The sequence below is a fragment of the Lepisosteus platostomus genome, chromosome 24, assembly GCF_059453375.1.
Source record: "Lepisosteus platostomus isolate fLepPlt1 chromosome 24, fLepPlt1.hap1, whole genome shotgun sequence".
NCBI lineage: Eukaryota > Metazoa > Chordata > Actinopteri > Semionotiformes > Lepisosteidae > Lepisosteus > Lepisosteus platostomus.
In genome coordinates, this window is record NC_142634.1 from 14,215,751 (window position 1) to 14,243,284 (window position 27,534).

The window sequence follows — 27,534 nt, forward strand, 5'->3', positions numbered from 1 at the left end:
GGCTCCCTAATGATAGCACTAAAGTAACAGAACCCACAGATGGTGTTTTCCACTAGATGAACTGAACTAGGTAACAGGGACATTCAACAGTGGGCGATCTCTCTGTCTGTTTGTCCTCCTGCTGGTACCTAAAACTGCAGTGTAAAAAACATTAGCATACAGTAGATCACAGGGGGTATCTGTATTTACAACTTAACCTAATAAACTGGTTCTGTGTCACTATTTTAAACTAGAAATGGGACACTAAGCACAGATGAATATACAGTATGTATACATTTACATGATTTATTTCTTCATTGTTGTCATGATCAGCTTTCACCAATCCACAATTGAATAAGGTCATACAAAAAACCCAAACATGAATAATAAACCAAATTGTAAACTAGGGAAAGAAGAATAAAGAAAGGTTAGAAAGTAATGCCATGAGAACTTTTCAGCAATACTTAAAATGGGTACTTTCTCTTCTCAAAAACCTGGTGTAAAATTACAGACCCTCCCTCAGACAGTAACTGCTGAATGCATTACAATACCCAGATGTGATGTATTCACTTTGTACCAACCTACAAAACAACTTTATGGGAAAGCAAAGGCAAACAGATGACAGACAGAATTAAAGTTTTAGTTTGTTTTATTAGTCTCTACATTTAATATCCCCCAGATTAGAAAATGCCATTGAACACAGTGATCAAAATGTTAGCTGGATTGCGGTTTCGATCAGATTAAAGTCAATAGTGGATGACAAGATGCTGACCTTGATTCAGTTTCATCAGCAGTGTTTAGATCATCTGCACAGGCTGTCTCCCCTCTGTCTATCACAGGAAGTACTGCCAGACACAGCGACAAGAGGGAGTGGAAGATGAAAGGAAGCAGCAGTAACATAAAAAGGGGTTTCTGCATAGAGAAACTATATAAAAGAATTACTTCATTTTTAATTCAAACTTATTTTTGACTAAAATATAACACAGATATGGGTTTTGTACTACATGCACGGTCTCACTGTTAGCGCTGCATTATGCCCCCGTGTTTTCAGGGACTACATTCAATTTATACAACTGCAGAATTTATACCTTGTATGAGTGGCGTCGGTGATGAGCAACTTCACAGGAAAGCTTAAAATTTCAAAATAAAAAATAATTGAAAATTGCCAGGCAATACCAAGCCTGCTTATCATGAAAATTAAAAAAAAAACAACCCCCCACACACACCATTTGGGAACACAGCACCACTTGGACTATTTGCCATTTCTGATGGTTGGAAAGCAGCGTTTAAAGGTTGTCCAGATCGCAGTGGTACCGTGAAAAAACAAGGCCGACGAACTGCTTTAGATTTCCTCAAGCGAGACATTTGTCTGGAATCACTTCCCTTAGATTTCCTATCGAAGCACTATTCATTCCACTTAAATACTTAATCAAGAGTAATTGATCCTGAGCTGCCACGTGCGTGGATGGCCGATCAGTGATGTCTCTGTAGGCACACTCGTGTCAGGAGCCTGTGTTTCTTTAGGAGGAGCTTAACGTTCCCTTCTTGAAGCGAGGAAAGTGAAAGGCAGTGCCCGAGTCAGCAATTTGGTCTGACCTCTGGATGTTCTCAAGATGTGATGGATGCATCTAACAGCGTTCTGGAAGCAATTTCCCTCTCCATTGATTGGGATCCCAGCTTCTTAGCTGGTTTGATGTCATTTCTGCGACTCTAAATCTAGCTGGAATTAGCATTTGCTACCCAGGAAGTGTCATGAATGATTACAGAGCCTCCGAGGCCTCTTACAAAGTCTCTCTGCAAAACCTGGGTCAGGAACGTTGTGAGAGTATAAACCGCAAAATGGAAACCTGCAATCTCAGGAGAAATAAGCTCTCAGGAACAACTTGGACACAAGACTCCTGTTCTAAGACTTTAATAACCACAGCACTGGCAGTAGAAGCATTCTTTTTGGGGGGATGATTGTACCTAAAAATACTGAAAACAACTTTAAAATGTATAATGTACTTTTTGGTAAAATGTATTTAATGTTGTAATATCTTTGAAGCTACATTAGGTGTTCCAACATTATGTATTATCCTTTATGATAATTCTTTTAAAAGACATAATAGGAATGTAAGTTTTCATACAAGTCTAAACTCTACTCCTAACTTTTCTCCTAAGATATACTATAATTTGTACCTTGACATACCTGTATAGCACAAATATTTGAATATCTATTTTGACTTTTCTTTATCTAGTATGACTACAGATTATGCATGTTGTTATAGCAGCACACAGTGTGTACTGTAGCTTCTATGAAGGAGCAATGTCGGATGTCACATGCCACATTCTGACTATATTACCAACTTATTTTACATGTGGTGCATGTGGTCACACCTTCAATCGCTCAGAAGAAGTTTTGTACAATAGGATATTAGTTTTTAAAATTGTGAAATTTACTTAACATTAAATAGGAGGCTAGACACCAGCTAAGCTATAAACATTTAAGTACAATGTTTTGGAAATGATTCTATTTTGCTTTTAATGTGATTACAAAAACTGCACATAAACTCTTTTTAAAGTTTTACACAAGCAGAAGCACAAGCACAAGTGTGAAAGTTTCTACCAAAATGTTTTGCATTGTTTTCTGAATGAACTCTCTATTTCAGTGGATTGTCACTCTGATGTAACATGATTTACAACCATGCAGCAGTAGACAGCGGTAAAAAAACTGACAGAGTAAAACAGAGTAACAGAGAGTCTCAAACAAAAAACAACACTTTTATGTCTACTCTGAGTAAATCTGTAGTGGATAGGCACTGCTGGAACTAACCATCTCAACGTGATGTAAGCAAAGCATACAAGATCTGAGAAACTCTGGCTCAATTCCATACTTTACCAATGTAAAATACTACTGTATCAAAGATGGATTCTCAGTTAGCCCATGTCTCAGTCCCTCTGGTGTCTGTAACATATCAACATAAAGAGGACACTGCCTGCTTTACACTGGAATTTTGTGCTGCTGAACTGCTACCTGCAATAAGACAGCTACTGTATCTCCATTCAGACACTCCTTCAATGAAAGGTGTGACAAGCAGTGTCTGCCAAGTAAAAAACAAAACAAAAGAAAAGGATAAAAAAGAACATTTTAACACGTGTACACTCTCTCCCAGATGCTGACACCGGAAAGGAGAAACACTGGAAAGGCGATTGTGGAGAAAAGGACCTGATTGCTAAACGTTTCACACTTCAACACAGGTGCCACCGAGTGGGTGATTGACTCCTCCAAATAAATATTAGACCGCTGGTTTTTTTTTCAGTTTAAAAAAATGGCTTCTGGAAACCAAAATGAAACCATTCCCAGACTGTATTGTTAGGCCTGCAGTCATACAGAATATTAGATTAGCTCAGCTATTTAGCCTGCTGGCCTTTCTCAGGTGAAAGGTCGCTATGGATACAAACGTAGCACTCATCGCTCTTGAGGAAGTGCTATCTGTGTGGGTGGAATGGACTTCCTGCTCTGGCCAGATGTCCCTCCCTTCTAGGCATGTCTATTAGGTCCTGACTGGAGGATCAGAGTCTGGGCAAGCAAAAGTCTTCAGAAGACTTCCTGTCATGGGACAGATAATGCATCGTTGCAGCTGTCAGCAGAGTGTTGTTTCACAGCCAAAAGGGCAAAGATGGATCTCGGCCCTTCTCATAAAGCACTGTGGTAAACTGTTATTAAAAGCCTTCAACTCTTTGTATTGTAGTTCTCACATTCGTATCTTCTTTGCTCTGCCTATTTCCTTAAAGTCTTTTTTCCGTTTCATTCTTCATGTTCTGTATGTCTACCAATATGAAGAACAACATGTTGCTGAAATTGTAATGTTACATTATAATGTTCATATTTGTATAAAGCAAATTCTACACCCAATGTTCTCCATGTGCCTCCTTCCCCTTTGCTCTCATTTGGGTTGGATTAGCAACAAAGACATGGTTAGATGAGATTAAAAATATTTAAAATTAAAAATCAGCAATGTTTTTATTCTACTGGCTTAGATTGGATTCTTATTTCATTGCATTAAATGGCAACAACAGAAGTACAGCAAAACAGGCTGGATCCGTTTGATATTACATGTACTCAACTCTTGGCCTAGTTGGTAAATACCACAAATCGGATTATTCTGATTATTAAACCCATGATAAGAGATATAATGACATGAGATACATACATATAATCACAGAAGAACATAATTATTCAAACACTAATATTGAATAGATCCCTTCCTTCCTTTGTTTACACTGAAAACCCTTCCTAAGAAAATTCAATTTAATACAATTTAATACAAAAAAGTCAATTTCCAAATGTCTCTTATTAATTTTACAATACACTGAGCTGACCCTCTGATTTTGTTTTCCAAAGTGTTCAGATTTCTGTATTGGTTTCCAGTTGAAATCAAACATAAAACAGCCATTTGGATCTAAGCTTTCAGATCCAAATGGAAGAAATGTCAACTTAGTTTAAAAAAATCTAACAACTCAATGCAATACCTGTCAGTTACCACCACCTTTATTTTCCTAGCAGTAGTTTCACTTTGGTTGAAAGTACAGTAGCAGATCTGGATATTTTGTTAATAAAAACAGTAAGGAAGCAAAGATGTACAGTATATCTAACTTGGAGGACAGTTAGATGTTAATATGGGGGTTTTTGATATTGTACCTCTCCTCTGGACTCCTGATTACAGTGAAAGTTTTCAGCCACTGTAAAAGAATACAGACCGCCACCTCTTTCCTGAGGCTGGCATCCCTTAACTGACAGTTTAGAAAGCCCATCAGGGGGGACGCGATCTGCCTGTCTCAGTGCTTTTCCTTCTGGTTGTAAACTGGGCGCCATACCTCTCCGGAGACCCTCGGGATCTGTCAGTCAGCCCATGAAATATTCAACAGCCCTTTATCTGCTAATCCAGGGGCCTTGCTGGAGCAATGGCGCCAAGCTGGTTTTGCTGCTTCTCTTCGGGGTTGATGGGACGTCACATTACCCACATCACCTTGTGAGGGGAACCCAACTGTCAGTACAAAGGCAGACAGCTACCGCTCGGCTCAGAGCTCAGCCTCAGTCCGGGCAGAGGGGGCAACGGAGACAAGATGTCGCTGCTCAGCAGATACTGTCACAGATCATCAGCAGGAACAAAGCAAAACGTCCAGGGTCATCAGATAAAGGAAATGCGCTCCTGTTAACCCATTCCACCCTCTGGCGAGGAATGAGCACTACATTTTCGAGTCACCTCTTCCTTTGAAATTTGCATCTTAATACTTTTAAAATGACAGGTATTCCTAACAGGGCTTAAACACTTGATGGATTATGGGGTTGCCTCATTCCGTGCAAAAAAAAAAGGTGTGCAGTTCATATCTCATAATGACAGAGATTGCTAAGGCAAAGGCAGGAATGATCAGTCTGTTCTGTATAATGTAGGCTCCAGGTAAACTGGGTCACTTATGTTTATAATAAAGCATTTCCGAAAGGAAGGGATCAAACACTTTTACATACTTTTTTCACAGTTTTGCACATCAGTCACATCGCTATTTTTATTTTTAATGGCACAATGCCAATTGTGTTTAGAATCAATCACAATTCACAAGCATCAAATCATAATTACATATATATTGCTCAAAATTACATCTGTAGAACTGCCAGTGAGTTACAGTACATGCATGAATAAAACTATAATAGTTAACTGTCTCGGTGAAGAAATCGCATGAATGAGTAACCAAATGCTTTGTGCAAACTGCATGTATTTAAGTCGGAAGTGTGCAGGTTAATTCCACCTTGAAAAGTGGAAAGAAAAGGAAAGAATGCAGGATTTGGGCTGTGGAGCCTCTGCAGGTTTGAAGGGAGATAAAGGAAGGGAGCAAACTAAGAACTAAAACGAGGACAGAACAAAGAGAAGGTGTGATCAGGTATGGAAGGATAAATACTGATCTTCAATGATCAACCTCCAATTGGTCCTCTCTGTTTTGTTAATGAATCATCCTTAAGCCCTACACATAAACACAAGAAAGTGAAAGCTTCTGAAGCACTGGCTTTTTTTGTAAGGACTGAGAGCAGAAAGATATAATATTATCAATAAGGCAAGTCAGTCTGACACTATACTGCAGTTTGCATTAGAATTAATTATAATGGAAACGTGAAATTTAAGTTTTACTTAAGAGGATATAAAAATAAATTGCAGTATCGTACCGAGAGATTGATTTCAAAACTTTGTTCCTAAACAGAAATCGACAAGGACAATAGATACTGTATTTAGTTTTCTTTTAAACATGCTGTAACTCGATTTTGAGCTTCCACCCTGGTTTAATTTGAATCGTTCCTATTAAAGGCAAATCTTTTTGTTCTTGTTTCCACTTGTAAACTGTAAAAAAATGAATGCATTCAATCACAGTCATTAAACCAATTCACTACAACTGTAGGACACACTGTGTACAAAGTTTCCATGATACTCTCAAAGCAAGAAAGACAAGCCGCATCGATTTGAAGAAAAACATTTGAAACATTCTTAAATTCCCATACACTTCTATGACATCACAGATGAACAAGAAAGAATTATTAGAGCTCTTTCCCAAGTGGAGTGATAAATACTTCTGGAATCACATGTGAAAGTGAACAATGCAAGGCTACACAAGTCCCTCACAATCACACAGCACCCGAAGCGATGTTTCTTACAGCACGAGGCTTTATTTAATGTGTTCCTTGAAACAGAACTGCCCTCGGGGTGATTGTTCGTCTGAATAGGTGAGCATTAGAGTGAGAGAGAGTGTGTCGACATGTGAGAAGAGGCTTTTGTAAACGTGCTCCGCGTACCAGTTGTTACTGTGCGGGCGGCAAAAGATGAGGACAGCTACAGGAAAAGAGCTGTAAAACCAGACCGTGCGTTCAGGCCGGGAGCGCATGGCCCCCTCCACTGAGAGACCGGTCAATTGATGGCGTTGCCATTAGCACTCAAGTTGCTCCCTCCACAGTCCTCACAGGCTCCACACAACACTTAAGCTGGAGAAAAGAACCAGCTCACTGACACCCACACTGCTACGGAGACAACAGATCAATGGGGGCAATTGGGCAGCTCATCCTTTTATTGATGAAGCCACTTTGCACTCCCCGAGTGTTCATTAATTCCAGCAGTTTACTGCCGCAGGCCCCAGCGCGATCTCCGCCAGCCTCCCCCCTACAACGTGGCGTCAATTCCATTACCCAGGGTGTTAGCGCTGCGATTAAGTTCCCCTGATCCCGAGAACCGCTGTAACCGTAGACAGTGGCAGCCAGCCCTGGCCCTCTCAGACTGCGAGTCTGACCAGAGTGTGGAATTGATTCTAATGGGCTTTTTAGGTTGTAATGATGGGAATCTGTTCGCGCCTGAGCTGTCACGCTTAATTAAGCAGAAGAAACAATGAGTCCATTCACACTGGTTCAGGTTTCCTCTCCCTTTTTTATTGCTCTCCCCACAGCTCTCCTTAATGAGCTGAGATCTGCAATGGCTACATTCCCTTACAGTATCTCACTGTTGCATCACCACAGCTTTATAGCTTGTTTAATCTTTTCTTATGACCTTTGTTACTCTTTAAAGGTAAATTTCTGCCATGGGTGACTGGTGTCCAGACATACTATAGCTCTCCTTCTTTAGAACAACTTAAACCAGTCCTAGCCCTCCTGTGGTGGCTGCAGTCCGATCACACCTTTGAGCATTCCATTCATTTTCTACCTGCTTTTTCCAATACAGAGTCACAAGGGAGCCAGGGCCTATCCTGACAAGCTGGGATACACCCTCGACAGGATCCCAGTGCTGGGGCCCCGAGTTCAGTTTCAGACCTGGTGTACTATCCATGTGGAGTTCATACTGTATGTTCTGTCTCTTTCATGCAGATTTCCTTCCGGGTAACCTGGGTCCCTCCCACAGTCCTAAAACATCCTGGTAGGTCAATTGGCTTCTTGGAAAACTGTCCCTGGCATGTCTGTGTATCTGCCAAGCAATGGGCTGCTGTCCCATCCCGGGTGTACCCCACCTTGTGCCCGCTGCTTGTTGGAATAGATCCGGCCCCTCACGCACTTGAATTGGATGAAGATGTTAGAAAATGGACGGATCCAACATACCATATTTAACTAGCATTAATCTGGATGTAGGAACATTCTACAGAGCCTGGAAACTGCGGTTAATAACAAAAAAAAAAGACAAATCAGTGGGTCTATCTATATAATTGTGACGTTGTTTTGACTACGCTTGTTTGCACAATTTTAAAGGACTTGATTTGATGATGTACCAGTAGATGATAGAATATCTAAAGACAGGATATGTGAACTTCTGATCTTTCCTAATTAGATTTGATTATAATATTGCATTACTTGTAACAGCTGATACCATTAAACTGTTCTTCTTTATTGCATTTGCTTAAAGATCTGCACTTCAAAGGCACTGAATAAGCAGTTTGCAGTGTGCCTAAGTACTGAAGAAATTAGAGAAGTTTGCACTTCTACTCCCCAGAAAGCAAATGTTTAAAATTTGGTTTGCTCTCAATGAAAGGCAATACACATATTGTTACCTGAACATTTATGTAATTTATTATAGATTACTGTGGGGGTAATTCCTGCATTTATTAAGATATAAATACTCTTGGATAGGAAAAAAAATACTTAAGAGGCAGCAATGCTTCACTGTATCACCACACTGACAAATCACGAAGCAGAAATGTATAAACAATTTTAAAAATACAATTTTAGCATATTTAAAAAATATTCGAATTTTGCTTGACAATATACAGTATATCTGAGTTCAGTTGTGCTGAAGCCATTTTAGTAAACATTACAAATTTGTCCAAATACCTTTGAGTGATCAGAAAAAGAAAAGCCTTTTTACCCATTTGTAATGTTCATTTTTATATCAAGATGAAAACTAGACAAGAGCATGCTATTTATTTTCTGAATCATCCAAAGGAAATGTTCTTATTTTACTACTAAATTAGGAAGGGAACGTTTAAATTGTCACGCAAGCCAACTTTTAGTTTAGTGAGGCATTTCACTTCATGGGTAAGATCTATAAAGAGCTTGTTACTGTGGGAGTGAAAGCTTTGGTTCCTGCAACCCAGATGAACAGATAATGTCAACCTTTACCTTTGTCTGGGTGTTATTTGTGAGTGGGTGCATGTGTGTGGTTTGTCTTTATTTGTGTAGGAGGACGCTCATAAAATTGTCTGCCTGTGATCTGTGTTACCTGCTGGAAAAACAAAGTCTCTTTGCTGTCAAAAGAGCAAGTGTGGACATTTATTCTTCATTGCTTTGTTACAATTCTTCTTCCTTGCACTCACTCAACCCAAGCCCTGTCATTCTGTTTGCTCACATTGTCACTGGACCCAGCTAAATCAAAGGGGAACGCCTTCCTCAGTCTTTTTAAAGCAAGGCATTGCTAAATCAATGGCACTGTTTCAATTGAACAAAAAAAAAAGAAATAAAACTTCAAGAAGGAACAAAGGGCTACCCTTTGGCGGGTAAAGATGCAATTTTGGGAAAGTACCTGTAAAAATTCAATTTACATATGTAGATGCTTCAGTTAAGCTTACCTTTTGTAAAGAGGTCGTTGAAATATAGTTTATTTACTGCTATGCAAGTCAAGATTGTCTTATTTGAACTCTTCTGAGGGATTTCGGAAAACACTGAAGAAAGCGGCAGCGAAGGCATCCTACATCAAGCAGCAGCCTGCATATTCACTGACTGTAGATCATGGTGACCTGATTTCAAATACTCTCATAGAGAAGAGGTTAGAAAGGTGGTGCTTCTGGATTCTGAATCTGGCTTTGATCACAAATGCAATCTGTTCTGGAGGTCTGGAGTCTGTATCTCTCCAGACACCTGTCATATCACACAGTCTGGTAGTCTGGCCTGGGGCAAATCATACCTCCATACTTCTTAGTACTAAGACAGGTACTGTACCTCTGCACTACGCTGGAGGGGGCTGTTATTTCACTCACCCTGGCTGGTCCTGTCTACACATTAACAACCAATGTTGATGTTTATATGGTGTAAGGCACTGCAAGCGAGAGAATAGTTCACACAGTATTAATGCCTGAATATTCAGCTACTGTTGTATTCCAAAAAGGAGAAAAGAAAGAGACAAAAGCTAAAAAAATCAGTTTATGAGATGTAGATGAGATATGCTACTGCGGGTCAGCATATCAATAAGTTGACAAGTCAACCACTGCACAGCAATTCTTTTAGCTGAGCGTACAAAGATGCTTCTCTCAAGTATAAAAAACACAGCTATTAATGAAGAGTTGTGCAGATGCCTGTGTGTGATGGCAAGGAGAAAGGTGTGTGGTTAAAGTCCAGGACCTGAGCCCAGGTAACACCTAGAGCAGTAATAAGCTCCAGTACCAACAGAGGACTCTGACAGAGTGATGCATCTAAGGGGCTACATAATGATGGTTCTGTTCAGGGCCTGACCGCAACTTCAACCCTCTCACAAGAGTGGAGCTGCAGAAGCCGCCCAGCTTCCAAGGAATGTCTCCAAATGACAGATACGAATGCAATCAGCCCTCTGGCTATCATTAAACTTTTCAGTCACCAACAAAGACCTCAATTAAAACAGGGATGATGACTAAGATAAATAGTTACAAGCGGGTGGGTATTTGGTGAGGGGCTGGGAGAGTCAGCCTTGCTGAAATTGGATGGTCTCCAGCAGTTGTCCCAGTACTGTTCTTTGTGTACTCTCTTGGTTGGATTGCATAACGTAGGAAGCACGAAGACTATATCCATCAGATGACCTTACTGCACCCAGTAAATGTGAAGCATCTTTGGCTCTTAACCATATTATGTGCAGCGCAGGAAGAAAGGCAAGCACAGAAAAAATACTCCGTGTGTAAAAAGCTTTAAAATGGTTAAACGTATCCCTTGATATACAGCTCAATTAAAGGTGATTACAATTATCAATGCTTTCACAGCAAAACCCATTGAGTAAATCACTATTACAGAAATGGGCTAATTTAAAAACAAGATTTACTTTGAAGATAAACAAGTACAAGAGAAAGACACTAACTTATCATTAACCAAGTCTACCAAGCTTACTGAGAAGAGAAAATCATGCCCATTCTCAAGGTAAGCTTGCCAACATCTATTAGTGCTATTATACATGTCAAATATGTCATGATCCAAAAACACGTTATGGCAGCAAGGTTTTTCAGCTCCTAGAAGGCAGTCGTTCATGGCTTCAAACGTGTTTACGTGTTACAGTATCATTTATAGTGTCACTTTTAGGTCTTTAAAAAGCAGGATTTGCTTACCATTGAAGTGAGCATCTAGAGATTGCTATATAGATGCTGTAATAGACTGCCTGGAGATGTTAACAAAGGGAGAACCTTATTTTTTGCTAGATTTCTTGCTGCCCAGTTCATCAGGAATCCCACACACACAGCTTCTCTGTGGTGTATTTTCCCGTCTTTCTATTCCTCGAACCATGTCCCCAAATCCCCTTATCTGCCTAAATTTCAAGCCAACATCTTAACTCTGTGCAACTATCACCACTGTAAATCCTGACTCATAGTATAATCACAGAGTCCCACAGGAGCCCACACACCAAGAAACAAAAGTGTGCTAGTACCCCTGCTGTTTAAGTGCTAAGCAGAAGGAGTCTGTCCTGGGCAGGGCCAATTTTAGAGGAATTGCCCCAAACATAGCAGTCATGACCCTTAAGAGAAGAATATCTCCCTAGCTCAGCACATTACCCACCAATTTACACTTAAAACAAACAATAACAAGAGAATACAAGTGAGGCCATCACAAGTGAAAATGAAATCCAGTCTGAATTATGATAGCTTTGGGTAAGCCAATTTGCTCGGGGCACCTCAACAAAAGGCTTGAATGCTTTCCTTTGAAAGTAAAGACACAGAACAAGGACTCGTTTCGCAATCCTCCCTGCTCCTCCTGCTGTTCTCATGAGAACGTCTTATAAGAAACACATTTGCACTGAGCAGAATAAGCGCATGGGTTTTTAATAAATGCGACTGTCCTGTAACAAATGAAACGCTGTTCTCTCCAGCATTGAAAAACAACCTCCTAATTAGCATGAACAATTTTAAACCACCACTCTATTTAGTAGCCATCTCGTAATACTGGAGGCCTAACACTTGACTCCAAAAGGGGGGCAGGGAGAATGAGACATTGTTGGACAGAGTTCCTTGCTGACAGGCATAAAAACTTTAATACTGTCCCCATCCATATTGTAACATGTTCCCACACCATGTTATATTAAGAGAAGGATTGTTAACCGGTGCAACAGTGGTTTGCAGGGCTCTAGGTTCAATTGTGGACTTGGGGTGCTGTCTGCATGGAGTGTATATTCTCCTGTGTGTTTGTGTGTTTTCTCCAGGTGCTCCATTTTCCTCCCACAGTCCAAAAACGTACCGTTCGGATAACTGGATTCTGGGAAGACTGGCCCTGATGGTGTGGGTGTGTGTGTGTGTGTGTGTGTGTGTGTGTGTGTGTGTGTGTGTGTGTGTGTGTGTGTGTGTGTGTGTGTGTGTGTCCGTATGCTCTGTGATGGACTGGTGTAAGCCTGCGGGTGTATCCTGTCTTGTGCCTGTTGTTTGCCTGGATAGTCTCCAGCTCCCCTGTGACCCTGAATTGGAGGGTGGATGGGTGGATTGTTAGCCCTTTTGTTCTTGCTACATGTTACTTTGGAGTCACAAAATCCGACACCCCTAAAGGTTTCCTCATTCTCCTTAATTCAACTGATGAAGCTGTCACACATGAGTTTACCTGACCTTTTGTGAAGTTAAGCAGCTGGTACTTTATGGCTGCTAAATCTTACCAAGGGGAAGGCTGCTTAAGACCTACCTGATAAGGTAGGTCTGATCTGATACAGTATACAGTATAAAACTACATGGATGGTATATGAAGCTCTTTGAAATCCTTGGGCATGTAAGTTGCTATATACATGTAAGCAACCACTATTGGTCTGTGGGTCATGAACAGGTGATTTACACTGATTTGCATCTGCAAAACACTAGATGCAATTTTCTTCTGCAATGTTCAGTGTTCCAAAATCGGCTGATCAGCTTGATAGGCATCTTTGCCCATTTGCTCCTTTATGATAATGAGCTGAACTGTGAACCGCTCACTAAAACTGAGTAAACATCAAGTTCAATACTGTTGCCCAGCATAGAAAAAATGCTTAACTGATTCCAGTTGTGGATATTTGATCAAAGCAGAGTACCAGTTGTGAATTGCAGGGTGATATACAGTATCTACTGGCCCCTACTGGGGCCTGTATACATGTTAGAGGACTTTCCACCAAAATTTTATTTTGTTTTGTCTATCTTGTCACATTTGACATTTCTTATTTTATGTCGTAATTTATGCCTAGACTGTGACTGCCAGTCAACTAGTTGACAGCTCTAACTATGAAGCAGGTTGATTGTGAGCTAACAGCAAAGAAATGGGCTGTAGTTTGTAAACAAGAGACTTTCTCATGATCTATTGTTGATCTATTGTATGTATACAGCTCCTAAAAGTGCAACAAGAGGGAACAAAGGGTCAGCAATATATTATTGAACCACTGTGATCACCAAAAATAGTAAACCACCATTGATGGTTAATGCATTTGCAAAGTAACCAAGACACAACATATTCATTAATATGTTATTCGTTGGAGTCTATCCTCTTTCGTTTGTCATTAGAACAGTAAAAATGAGAACATATCACTTCCATTCAGACTTCCGATTTTAAGTTAAAAAAAATCTAAATTTTGCTGCCTCTATCCAAACTCCAAAGGGATTGACTGGATCAAAGAACCACCCAAACAAAATCCAAACTTCCTGAGTCTCCAAAACAACAAAGACATTTTGAACACACCTGTTCTTCATAAGAACCCTCCTGTTACTTTTTAAATAAAAGAAAGCTTTTGATATGCAATGTATGCGGTTTTTATTTATTACAAACATGGTGGTGGGGGGTCACAGAATATTTCTTATGTATCAGATGTTCTTCATTTCTCATGCTCAAATTTTGTTTCCCATGAAACCCCTTCCCCTTCATCACAGTTGATCAATCGATTAATTATGCACAGCATAAACAGATACACATTTCCATAAAGCTACAGGATTACAATAGATCTCCAATTGCTCAAGACATAAATATTTTTTATACTCCTCACAGCGAACTCCGGTCACCATTATGAGGTTAAAAGTTGGCAGCAGCCTCGTGTTATCTCTTTCCAAAAACACATCTTTCTCACATGACAAGGCAAACTGAATGGTCAGCATTGTTGAGACAGCAACAGCAATGAGAAAATGGCAAGGTCTGGGGTTATGGCTGTACTGCAGCAGTGCAGAATTCCAGTCCTGAAGAGGCTGCAGGTCTGATTCCACCTCCACTCTTAATTACATCTATGTCGTTAAATCAAGCTAGTCATTAGATTTACTGGGTGAGCACGATGGCCCAGTGGTAAGCCTTGATGTCTCTCAGGGCTGTGGCTCTGCTTTCAATTCCTGGGGAGCTATCTGCATGGAATTTTATGTCCTCTCTGTGTTCGTGTAGATTTCCTCAAGGTGCTCCGGTTTCCTCTCAAAGTTCAAAGACATTGAGTACTGGTGGCCCTGGTTTGAATGTGTGTGTGTGTGCCCTGTGATGGACTGGCTTCCCATCTAGGGTGTATCCTGCCTTGCACCTGTTGCTCGCTGAGATAGGCTCTAGCTCCCCCATGACCCTGTATTGGACAAAGCAGGTACAAGATGGATGGATAAGCTTAACTGGACCAACTCAGCATTTTGTTAAAGTTCAGCTGTTGATTTAGAGTGACCTGGTCCTCGAGCACAGGAGTTGTGCTATTTTGCTTTACTGCAGAGTTTTCCAGTTCTCCTCTGGAAAGCCTGAAGTGTCCTCGCTTTTCTAGGCCACAAAGAGCTGGGTGAAGACAGTAAATTAGCCTAATTAAACCAACCATCTCGACTGCGGTTATTAAGAGCCGAGCTGGAATGAAAATGTGCAGAGATTGCAGGAGTGGAGGTGAACTGCACTGAGGAGTGGTTTACCTCACCAAGGTCTTTTATAAAATGATTTAGCTGTTGAAGTACTGAAGATGTAAAGGAAATGAAGATTTTGTACAAGAATGTTTCATCTCCAACCTCTCACTTGGACAGATGTGCTAAAATCGGTTGACTTACTTTTAAAGCTCTGCGACACTGCAACATCTTCCAGTGTTTTGTGATTTAGCATGCTTCATATAATGGGTTTGAGGCTAGGCAAAGCAGTGTTACGTGCTGCAAGTGCAGGCTAAGACAGTGTTTTGCAGAAAGCCTAGTTGGAAGTGATATACTGTAGATTGCTGGATTTCTGCCTTTATGGCTGCTTTCTACTAAGATCGACTGACATGGTCCAGCACAGTAGGAAAACTGACTGAGACGTTTTTCCTGTGGCTCTGCCTTCGCTAACAATTCTACAGGGAGCTACTGGAGGAATACTTCCTGTCTTTGGAGCTTAGCTTTCATAGTTTTTGTTCTGATCAACTGATTGGATGTTTCCTCTTTGTGGAAATGCTCTGCTCCTTGTCTGACTCTGGGAGTAGGTGTGATGTTCCTGCTTCTCTGAATTTGTCTAATCACCTAGAGTATGGGTGGAACAATGCCTTCTTTTTGCACACTGATTCAAATGCCTATAGTACCATAGGCATATGGTACATCATATTACCAAAATGCTAACACTGCTTCATGCACTTCAGTCACACAAATGTGTGGATTAGTTTAATGAAGTACACATACATAAACCTAATGATGACATATACAATATGAATATAAATACTTTAAGACCACAAGAATTATACAAATCAGAAATGCGATTTGATCCACCGTGCTTGTTTGGATGCTGGTAGCTTATTAATTTAAGCAACCCTGCTAGCCATTTTTTCCAGAGGATTACAGTAGCATGAACAAGCTTCGCAGCTGGTTCCAGACTCTCGTTGTGTAAAAACACAACTCTCCTATTCTCAGTCCGATGGACACTTTCCTGCTGATTTCAACTGTGTCCCTGTGCTCTTGTTTTGATGTTGAGTTTAAAGTATAAAGCATATGTTCATCAAACTGATGCGTTTATATACTGTACCGTACAAACCCCTGACATGACTTACTGGCTGTGGTATGGTTAGTGGGGGAGTGTAACTACTACTGTCCAATCTGACAAAATCAAAATGCATCTGGAAGGTCGGGGGAAGAGGTCAGATCAGATGCCCCTTATTTTAATGTACTGTAAAACCTAACCAGTTTCCTTGACAATCAATGGATATAATGGCCGCTCACACAGGGGTTCTACAATGATCAAATTTCCCTTGCAAATCTAAAACCGAACTTGAATGCATTCTGTATTTGAGCTCTGAAGTCTTTATTTTTTATTGAATCTAATGGGTCAATCGGACCTCCCAGCCTGAGCCATCACATTGGTTACTTTAGCCCACAACGTGTAACATGCATCACTATACTATTTCACACAAGGAAACAGATGGAGGTATTGAACAGGGAACATATAAGTCGTACGGAGGGCTAGCAAACATTCCAGTGACCTCGGCAAAGAATCAACTACTGTGTGTGTTAGACACAAATCTGAATTTTGATATATGCTATATGTCTAATAATTCTATTTTGCCACATAACCCTAGTGGGGAAAAAAACAACATCTTTTGAGGCGGGATCATCCCCTGTATAATGTTCCAGAAAAATAAATCACTTAATCTGAGTGTTCTGTGTTCTTTTGAAGCAATTATGAGACTGTGTTTAGATTTAATTCAGTCAGCTCACCTCTCTCTCTGGCACACACAGCACACCAAGTTTCTTTTACCTAATGTGAAACCTACAAAAAAAAACAGTATTTCCATAAATACAGTCTATGTACTTTTCAGTGAAAAAGAATGTGATTTGACATTTTGTAGTCCAAGGATAAAAGTTCTACCTCTTAAAAACTGGAGTGGCTTCAAAATCAAACTAATGAACATTATAGCTCCAGCCTCAATCCACAGGGAATCTTAAAATACAAGAAAAAAAAAATGGAAAAATTAGCACCACATTTTAATTTATTCCTCTATTAGAGATATTTGATTAGTATATGGCATATCTATTTAAAATTTAAACTCTGCAGGTAAGAGGGCATCTCCCAGAGCACATTATACAACACCCACCCCTCCGTCTCTATCCCACCTTCTCTCTTGCTCTGCCTGCCCCTAAATTATTCAGAACAAGCCTTACCATTAATGAGAGAATGAATCCTTTTGAAATGTATAGCAGAAGACACGTTAGCCCACCAGCTACCACTGTGCACTGCCATCTCGGAAATACCAAGCAAGGCGACCTTAGGCTCCTGTCCCACTAGAGTCAGTCACATCCGCAGAGAGCTGAGGAAAGAAAATGCCACTGCTAAACCATGTAGCTGTCACAGCTGCTTAGCTGCCTGCCACCAGACATGGCCTAGAGGGAGCTCTCCTTTCTGGGCCACTGGCTGCTAATATAGGCTGCTGGTCCCGACTGGGGCCTAAACTGTAGGCCCTGGCGGCTGCAGAGTGTTAAAGAACCGTTATGCCAAGCTCACAGACAGATTTCTCTGAGAATTATTACACCAGAGCTCTGACTTCCCTCTTCTTCTCTCTCTCTCTCACACACAGTTTTTTAATCGTCAAAGGTGGAGAGTTTTATTCCTCTTTCCTGTTGGGAAAGACTTTTCTTCGGGTCCACTGAAAATGCCACTGCTGGATGCCTCTTGTGGCGTGACAAGCCTGGCTGACCTTGTTGTGGTGGAAACACAATTGCAAACATATGTTTTTCTTTCTTTTAGCTGCATTCAGTGACCTCAACCTTAAAAAGCAGAAGATGAAAAAAATACCCCAACTAAGCCGCAAATAGCTCCTTTTGTCCTTAATTTTCCTAAGAGCCTACTGAAGTATTAGAGGTGTTTCATGGCTTCCTGTACAGAGAGGCCAATGATTCTCTTGCTCTCTCTGTCTGTGTAAAATTACATTGAGGTTAGGGCAGTTTGTATTAAGGAAAAAAAACAGAAAATGAAGAATATGAGAACATCATTTTGCTCTATTTAAAATATGTCTATACATAACTGTAGTTCACAACGTTTTCATGTTTTTATTCGGGTGATAACTGAAATGCAGTAAAGAACAAATTGTAACAATGTGGTGTTGTCATTTTTCTTTTTTTAAAGCTATTATGTCTGGTCTTAAACAGATGTAAAGCTAATGATGAAGTTCACCTCTCTTCAGCCCCAATCAGCAAATATCTAAACTTGTGTACAGAACACGCATGAATCGCGAGCAGCAGCAGTGAATTCATGTCTGTCTTTGCATTGCTGTGACTCAATGAACACCGAAGAAAACAGAAAACGGCTGTGTTTGTTTTACAAAATGCATGAAAACATAGTTGATGGTTTTGTGGAAGAACTGCCAGACTGGCCAAAAGACTCTGATCCAGTGAGCTTGTGGCTCGAACAGAAAAGCATACAGCCGCCGGAGTCTAGGATGAGTTGGCCTGAGGCTGATCTACACTAGCTGCTATTCTGGCATGTTTTTTATATGCATCTGTATGTATGGAACAGCTTTAGGCCCCACATCTTGCTCTGTTTTTATGTTTTAAGTCTATTGTTATGCGTTTATGCACAATAGAAAAACACATCAAATACTGTAGCTACTGTATATAATGAAATGTTGATGATTATTACACTTAATAGTTAAGCTATTCTAAAATGAAGTCCCACTACCATTAAAAAATTATAGGAAACTTGCAAGGGTTTTACAAAATTTGTAATTTTGAAATGTTGTAAATTTGTAGTACATTTAGTATATTTGAAAACTTACCATGAATGCTAGATGTTTGAAAATAATAAAAAAAAAACATTGGCTTTTTCCCCCACCCAGTAATAACTTAATTACGACATTTACAAAAGATTTACTAAGAGAAATGATCTCTTTCTGAGAGAGAAACAAGACTGTGTAAAATATTTTACAAGAGATGTAGAATGATGACTTGATATGGCTATTTTTAATAAGACTATTATATTTAAATGTTTCCTTTACACATCTCTGATCATTAACATCACTCTTCCACTTTATACAGAAAAGCACGGCCTCAGTTAGAAATCTGCCAAAATCTCATTGGGATTTATTTATTTAGGGTTAACCAGTATTCTCATGCAAAATCATGTAAAAGTTTCTTTTACAAAAATAGATCCTTGATGTTTCTACAGCAAGGCAGATTTCCTCTGCTTTAATTCTCCATCAGAACTCCTACAGCATGATCTTGGTTTCTGTTTAATTTAAAATATTCAGCTTTAAAAAGGAACACAATTGAACTGTCATGTGACTAAACTTACTGTCGACAGAGCCAGCCTCTCTCCTTCCATCCCTTATCTGTCTCTCCATCTTAAACTATTTCCAATTGAGGAGGTCAATATAAACATATTAGTGAGCTCTGAGTGAACTGCCGACAGGAGCACAGAGACAGCTCCAGTGAGTCAGTGTGCCCCCCCAGCCCCTCCTTCCTCCACCCACCTCCGCTTAATCTAATCGAGTGTGAAGGCTAGTGCGATTAATGAAGCCAGCTATTGACTGCTAATTGGCGCCGCTCGGCTTTTGCTAATTTCCTCGGGAGGAATTACACTAATGCAGCTTGCTTGGTGGAGAACTTATAGCTGGTTCCCAGGAGAGCTCGGGGTTTTAAACAGGGAGAGGAAAAAACAGAGGCAGAAAGTTCGATAGACATCTTGGGCCATAATTCTTGCAGGGCCTATTTTCAATGTCTCTCTCTGCTGTGGATTTTAGCCTACAATAGAAAAAGGGGCTTCGGAACTTAATCTAGAATTCTTTCTATATACCTACAGTCCTATGCAGGGTTCGAGGGATTTGATTTTATAAGGCTTAAGTGGATATAGAGTGTCATATTTTTTTTACATCAGGTATAATAGACTGCTGTTCCCTGTAATCAGACAGTTCAGATGATGTTTCTCACGATGATTTAACCTACTCTATTCATGTTCTTTTATGCAATATCATTTATCATTTACATTACAACAAACAGAATTCTAAATCTGAACAGAAGATGATAAACTTCAGACTGGAAAGGAGTTCCATCTTTGATATACCACATCCAATTTAAATTTTATTATATATAAACTATTCCACAGTTTTTTACCAGACTCATGTAGCCAAAATATTTGTGCTGCAGCAGATGACAGAATTACTGGCTAAACAGAGTTTAGCACTGTCCGTGTCTAATACCTGCTGTTAATCCATTCTCATAATCTTCTAGATATCTTGCTGTTTCTGATCTTGGTTTACAATCCTTAAAACATGTTGTTAATCCTCAATTGACACTGATCTTTATTCTGCTGAGCTGCACCTGTTAAATCAGGTCAGCAAAGGAGAATAACTTCAGGTTTTGCATAAAGGTGTGGTTTTATCATCCAGATACTGTATAGCATTCGCTAAAGAGAACTACATACCTGCATCATTGCTACTGGGAGCTAACGCACACCAGCATTATATCTTTACTTCTCAATTTTTTAATATTAGGTCACCTTTGTTTTCAAATGTTGCACATTGAAATCATCCAGGCAGTAGTAAAACACCAAGATTATTATTTTCAGACTGTTTGCTGGAAAGCAAAGAGAGCTGTAGCTAGTGAATACCAAATCTACCAACCCTTCTCTTAGGTACAAACCCAGTTGTGCACTGTTTGTTCGGGACCCTGGTTTGATCTGGAAACTGGATCACAGCGGCCATCTTGAACTCTGCCCTGGTTGTTTTTTTTTGTGTGCATAAACTGTACAGAAATTTTGAAATGTAACAAGGGAACCTGGTGAATCTGAAGTAAGGTACTGGATAAGAACTGAATGTGGACATAAAAACACAAAAGAAACACAGCACTGAGAAGAAAGATGCACACCTCAGTGTTTTCTTCTAAAATTCATCTGCAATGTTTGAATTTAGTTGGCATGGTGAATGGAAGATTCAATTCAATTTTAGATTCAATTAATTAGTGTGAAATGTTTTAAGAGGAAAGCCTCATTTTCAAAGAGCTAGTGTGCCACTGATTATATTAATCCCAAAAAAATAATCCCTGAAAATTGGGGATTATTCCACCTTTTGAATATGCCATACAGAACATATTTACCATATACTGGGCTGCTTATATTGTTTTTTTATATACTGTACATTATTACTTTAGGTACTGAAACCTGAGGGCACTCACAAGCAGGCCTAGTTTGCAAAGAACATTTTCTTTGTGATATTACTGGGACACCGACACTACTTTCAACCTAACTGAAACAATGGCATTGTCCTACTGGAAAGCTGCCAGTTCTATTCTATTTTTTACTGTATATACACAACTATAAAGTTGTTTTTGATCAAATAGCTCAAAGATGGATTGAGGCTGACTACAGAATAACTTGTTGCTAGTATCAGGTAGGTAGGCAGGTAGTTTTCCTTGGTGCAAAGGACTGATTTGGGGTGTAAGTAACAGCCAAATACACATCACCACAACAAAGCAGCATTACAGCTAAACCCAAATAAAGTACACAACTGATGCTCTCCTTGACGTCTTGCGTCTCCCAGGCACAGCCATCAGTGACCTTAATTGTAACAGTAAGATGCTTTTATCCGGTGTTAAGATCTGGTATTGGAAAAGGGATTCTGCATTTTTGATGCTATAGATTAAGATTAATCTAGCCTTTGAGAGACAGGAGAGTGAGGGAAAGAGTGACAAAAACAGGTACTTACTGAAGCTTGGGAAATTAATGTACTGCCCCCGGACGTGCCCTCTCCAGATTTACGCCGGTCTCACACTGTGAGAAGACTCTTAGAAGATATTGCAGGATAATCACACAACTGTGCTCTGTATGTCATCCTACAAAATCTGGAAAGATTGTTTGAATGTGTGTTTTTTACAGAGAGCAAAGTAGCATGTTCATAAAGCACAATATAAACAAAATCCTTTAGTTTGTCTGCGTGCAGCGTGTGTGGGTCTAAGATACAGGTTTATATTAGTATCTAGTTTACCACTTACATTTTATGTCGAAATTTCAGGGAGCAAAGCATCTTTGTTGTACTGCCCTCCAAAAATACAGGCGGTGGACAAAACAAATTGAAAACCCAACGCAAAGTCATTCAATAGTGTGTTGGAACTCCTCATGTGACCAGCATGGCCTGTACTGTATGCACCATGGAATAGAATCTACCAGCATCAGGAATTCAACAGGAGGGATGCAGCACCATTCTTCCATGAGAACGGCAATCAGCTCATACCTGGTTGATGCAGGTGCACAGAACTGTCTCAGGTGTCATTCTAGAACATCACTGACTTTGTCCTCTAAGAAAACTAGTGTACTAAATGTCACTGTTATAACCAAGCACTCAGGGCTGTAGAGTGCTTTAGGTTGGTACCAAACATGCACTTGTCCATTTGTGTTGAGAACATGGTAAAGGATGATTCATCTGGCTGTGTCACTTTGCTCCACTGCTCTTTGCACCACTGGACTGACAAACGTGCAGTGTATGCGGCCAGTGACCTGCTATTAACTCTGGTGATGTTCAGGAAGAAATGAAAAGATTTCATTTCCTGTGGGTAATGTGCACCTTGTCGGGGCATAATGCATCACAGAAAACATAGCTGATAATATTTACAATTCTTTCTAGTTAATTACATGCAGTCTCTTCACAGTAAAACAGGGGCAATAGTCCTGAATCTAGCTGGGTGGCTACATCTCTTCGAAAAATCAAAAGTGGAAAACTGGTGGAGAAGGGTTATATTTGTCTAATTAAGATTCAATCAGATGTATTTTTTCTGCCAGTCTTAAACTGTCAATAATTTTAACAAATCATGAAAACCTACTGGATTCTGGCCCTCAAGGACTTCAGCTGCTTACCGCTAAATACCCCACTTTTAATGGACTCAAAAATATGCTTTCTGATCAATGCCTATTGATCTCAGGGGGGGCAGTAATTTAATTATCTAACTGACACTTCCTTCTGCCAAGAAAAAACAACAGCTACTGTACAGTATGTAGCTAGACTATGGAGCAGTGCAACATTCTTCGTGAAATTATACTGGATTCACATCGTTTACCCAGCAATTCATGCAGAAATAAAGTCGTACTAAATCTGGTGAAAGAATGGGTACAGTACAGATATTGTTCACAGTAAAGAAAAACAAACATTAGATGTACATTTTTAGAAACTTTAAAGAAATGCATAATGTAATAGATATTAAGAAAAGCAAACTTATTAAATTAAATTAAATGCCAAAAAACCTTACACCACACGCAGATATTCAATTAGAATTTTGAATTTTATCTTCAGCATATTAATGCAGTCAGAAAAAACATCTCAAATGTCCACGACAGAGCACTGATATTAACCCCAAATGGGACAATCTGTCCTTCAAAGAACGGTGTTTTTAATTTTCTATACGAAACAGCCTAATACTGTAGATTCAGGTCATGGATTCGCAAAAATATACTGTACATACAGCCTTTGCACAATGCAAGGAATGAGGAAAACAGATGCAGCTATGATTCTTATTTACGCAAGAATGCAAGAATGCAAAGCCGAAACTAAGAAATGAAAGGCAAAACTTATGTGTTATGTATTTAGTAAAATCATAGTACAGGCTTCATTGTTTTAGAAGACAAAAAAACCTTTGCAACCCCCACATTCTGCAAAGTATTGCTCAAACTACATCAAGGGACACAGGCATCTCTATTCAAACATTAATAGAGACAGTATTTTATTGTTATACATACTGCACAAAGCAGGTGGAACTTTCCTGTTGATTCCCCTTTTTTACTTTTCAGTCAATTAATTAGAACCACCTGGTGCTAACAGGGGAATTTGATTGGCAAATAGCAGCAGTTTAGAATGTCATTCTTATATAGAGACTTGAGTGTAGTCTGGCTTTGGACGAAAGATGTATTCTAATGCAAAAATCACACCTTTGGTTATAACCGTCATTGGGCACTGGACAAAGATGCTCTAATTCAGGTTTTAAAGCACCTTCTCCCTGTAGTTTTTTACGCAATCTGTAAATGCAGGGATTTTTGCAGCAGCATGCCAGTTATTCTTAAGGACTGTAGAGATACTGTACCTGTACAGTATATGCAGCTTGGATTCTTAGCATGCATGGCGGCAAGAGCAAATTTTTCTTTGCTGGAGTTTCAGACATGATTTTCCTGAATGCCCCCAGCAGGAGGACGTGAACCCCTGTACCATACAGTCCAGTGGAACTGCGTGGCAAGAATGATCTGATGACTTTAAAGCTTGACATTTACCTCAGTAATGCACACATCCTCATGGAAAGCACATTGACATGGATCAGATGGCACATGAAATGCCATTCATCAGATCTGACCTGAGGCTCCACACGCAGAAGCCAAAGACCACACTCTGCGTTGCCGTGAGATCTGAAATGAACTGTATAGTGCAGACTTCTGAAAGCAAGCGTGCATCTTCACTTTCTAAATGAAACAACATCATTTTAGTCCATGTCACTGCCCTACCAGCAAATTCAACACCATCAGTAACTTGATTTTGTGGTAAACGCCTAAATGTTACAGGACATGGAGTGGGTACTGTATACAGGTAGGTATACCTTGCATTTACATCAGTGTGATCTGGATACATACAGTAAGTACTATAAGCCTACAGTTCATGTAACATACACGACTAATGTACTTGACTGTAAATGAGATTACCGTATGCTGTATCTCTCCATCCATCACTTTTTTACCCACTTCCATTTCAGAGTTGTGCAAGGGAGGGTACACCCTAGTGCATCACGGGGTACAGAAATAACACTATCATACACACACTCACACCAATTTTGAGCTGTAGGGCCAATTTTCCTAGAAGCAAAATAACCTAGCAGTATGTTTCTGGTCTGTGAAAGGAAATCCATATGAACATGGGGAGAGCACATTAAATCCACGCAGAAAGTGCCCCAGGTCTGGAACTGACCCCAGGGCCCACACACTGCAAGATAGCAATGCAAACCACTGCACCATCACACTACTCAAGTTGTATCTAACTTTACAAAAAATGCACTTTACAAAATACTGTTATGATTTTTAATCTAAAAAAAGGATTAAATTTACCTTATATTTAGGTTACTATGTGAACTTGATGTTTTATGTGGACAGAGACAGGTGCACATACAGTACAGTATATAAAACTTATTCTGAGCAGCCCAAACCTTTAAAACATTTTACGAAGAATTTTATATCTTCTTAAAGATGGACTCATACATTTTTTTAAAGAGAACTGAAGTGTATTTTTAAGGATGCACAAGTGATACTGTAGCACAGAAGAGTTTTGTATGTTTTATGTGATTTTTATGGAGGAAAAACTTTACAATTATCAGGTTAAAAAATAATTTATTCTCAGTAATATGGTGCTTATTCAGTAAAACTGCTGAGCTGTAAAATAACAGCTAAAAAAAAATAAAAAACATCACAAGCTTTGCTGCCTGAGATATGCTGACTGACATCACAGGACAGCCAAACCTCCATCATTCTTGTGCGAAACTGCAGCAAACTGTGTAAGAACACAGAAACATACAGAAGTCACCTGCTGCTCTTGCAGGGTTTTTTTCCTGGAGCAGTGCCAAAGCAGGAAAACAGAAGAAATCCAGCTAATCTGAAGAAATTCCAAAACCAAACGTTCAATTTCAAGACTTTCAGAGAATGGAAAATCCAGGCGTACTAAGAACCAGAAAGATTAAAAGGAATCATATGAATTATTAACTGAGATGGACCACTATATAGTCATCAATCTGTAAAAAGGCCTAATTATGATGAATAACATGAAAATCTAGAGAAGACTAACGTCTATAAAACAAACTTGTCTGCTTTTTTAAACCAAATTCCTAGAAAAGGTTTCTTAAACTGCACAATCCTGTAAGACATATTGATCAGGTATAGTAGTTTTCATTGAAGCTTTATTTCTCTAGAGCTCCCTGCTTATTTCCTATTGAAACACTGGCAAGCTACACTACCATCATGGAACAATTTAGACACAACTGTATTTTAAACCCTGTATGGTTCCACTTACCTTTACTAAATGCAACTGAGTCTGAATACACTTAATGTATTTCAATTCCATAATGTTTCCCATTGTGCAACAGTATTGCACAATGTTTCAGAAAAAGTCATCTTTATCTGTTTTATCATGATATAAAAAATGTGCTGATTGACAAATATTTATCAAAAAATGAAAGGGACAAATCACAGTATTTTTTAAAGATATTTTCTCGGTACATTGATGCCATATACTGTAGCCAGCATTGCTGAGGTAACAGTACTGTATATATCAGCATGTGGATATGCAGACATGCAGGGCAGACAAGTCACTACTAGCCCAGACAGGCATCAAGTGAAGTTGTTAAGAGGCCTTGCCAGCTTTCATCAAAGTTGTTAGCCATTTATAATTGCCATCACATTGTCCATGCTTTCCAGTTTTTTGAAAATAGTTTGCTCAGGATCCTGGATCTCAAAGAACAGTGCCTGTCCACACTTCGCATGTTGTAAGCAGCAAGTGTGCCCTGGCCAGCATCACAACCACAACCCTTAACTCCTTCAATACAGCCCACGTCCTCTCGCCCTCCCTTCCTGTGTCACTTTCCACTCTGTTTGCTATCAAACCTTTATTCACAGGGGATTGTCCCACTGCCAGGCTACAGGAGCAAGCAAGTAGTTTAGCTTGCTGAGATAAAGACCTAATGTGCTCCTCACTTCAGTCTTGTATCAGAGCAAAAAGCAGTACATGGAAAATCCAATACAGTCATTTATAAACCTCCCATAAACCAGTCCAATGCTGTGGCCTTTTTCATTAATTGTTAGAAATACACTACGTTAGAGCTTTTCTAAAAGGCAGAACATTCATAATCACAGTGAGAAACAGATACAGGCTATTTAACCAGGAAGAGAAGTGGATTCTTGAAGACTTAAGGTGCCACATTCCCGAATTCTGGCCTTGCTTCAATCCCAGAGCAGAGGACAGGGACCTGCAGTAGAAGTAGCACCAGAAGGATTGCCTGCTTTGGTGTTTTATTTTGCTCAACTAGAAACTAATGCCTTATTAAAACAGAACTGTGGAACCGTCCACAAATCTGTCCCCATAGAAGTAAGAATGTTAACCTCTGCATAAGCACTTCTTCCGTGCCCTACATGAAAGGGACAAACCACAGGCACTTCATTAAAGGTTCTCGTCTCTTGGATTTTGCCATCCAATGACTAATGCAAAGCTGAACTTTTTTTCAAAATGCTGTTTACTGTGCGATCTTCAAATTCTCATATATTAGTCATAGACTCCAGTGAATAAGACATTCCCTTTCATTCCATTATTTTCAGACACAGCCCTGCATATCAAGATAGAGCTCTTTACAGAATGAAAGTGTTGTACCAGTCTTACTGCATGTGCTGCAGAGATGCCGTGAAGCACTATAAAAAAATGTCTTTTTCCAGGATTTTGACACTGGTTTCTGAGAAGTGCTTGAACATAATTACCCCTCTGCCGGATTCTCTCC

The 27,534-nt window shown here is 39.7% G+C and overlaps 1 long non-coding RNA gene across 5 annotated transcripts in view; it reads right to left on the reverse strand.

Moving 5' to 3' along the window:
- Positions 1-27,534, reverse strand: part of LOC148641748 (uncharacterized) — a 198,724-nt gene that overhangs the window by 51,375 nt on the left and 119,815 nt on the right. For 2 of the 5 annotated variants that reach the window (XR_015929825.1, XR_015929827.1), the window contains exons 3-5: positions 17,206-17,351; positions 16,913-16,984; positions 16,762-16,813 (exon numbers count right to left, since the gene is read on the reverse strand). The exons of the other annotated variants lie outside the window; for them this stretch is intronic. This is a non-coding gene — a long non-coding RNA (uncharacterized LOC148641748). The remainder of the gene's footprint in view (positions 1-16,761; positions 16,814-16,912; positions 16,985-17,205; positions 17,352-27,534) is intronic. 5 annotated transcript variants of the gene reach the window in all.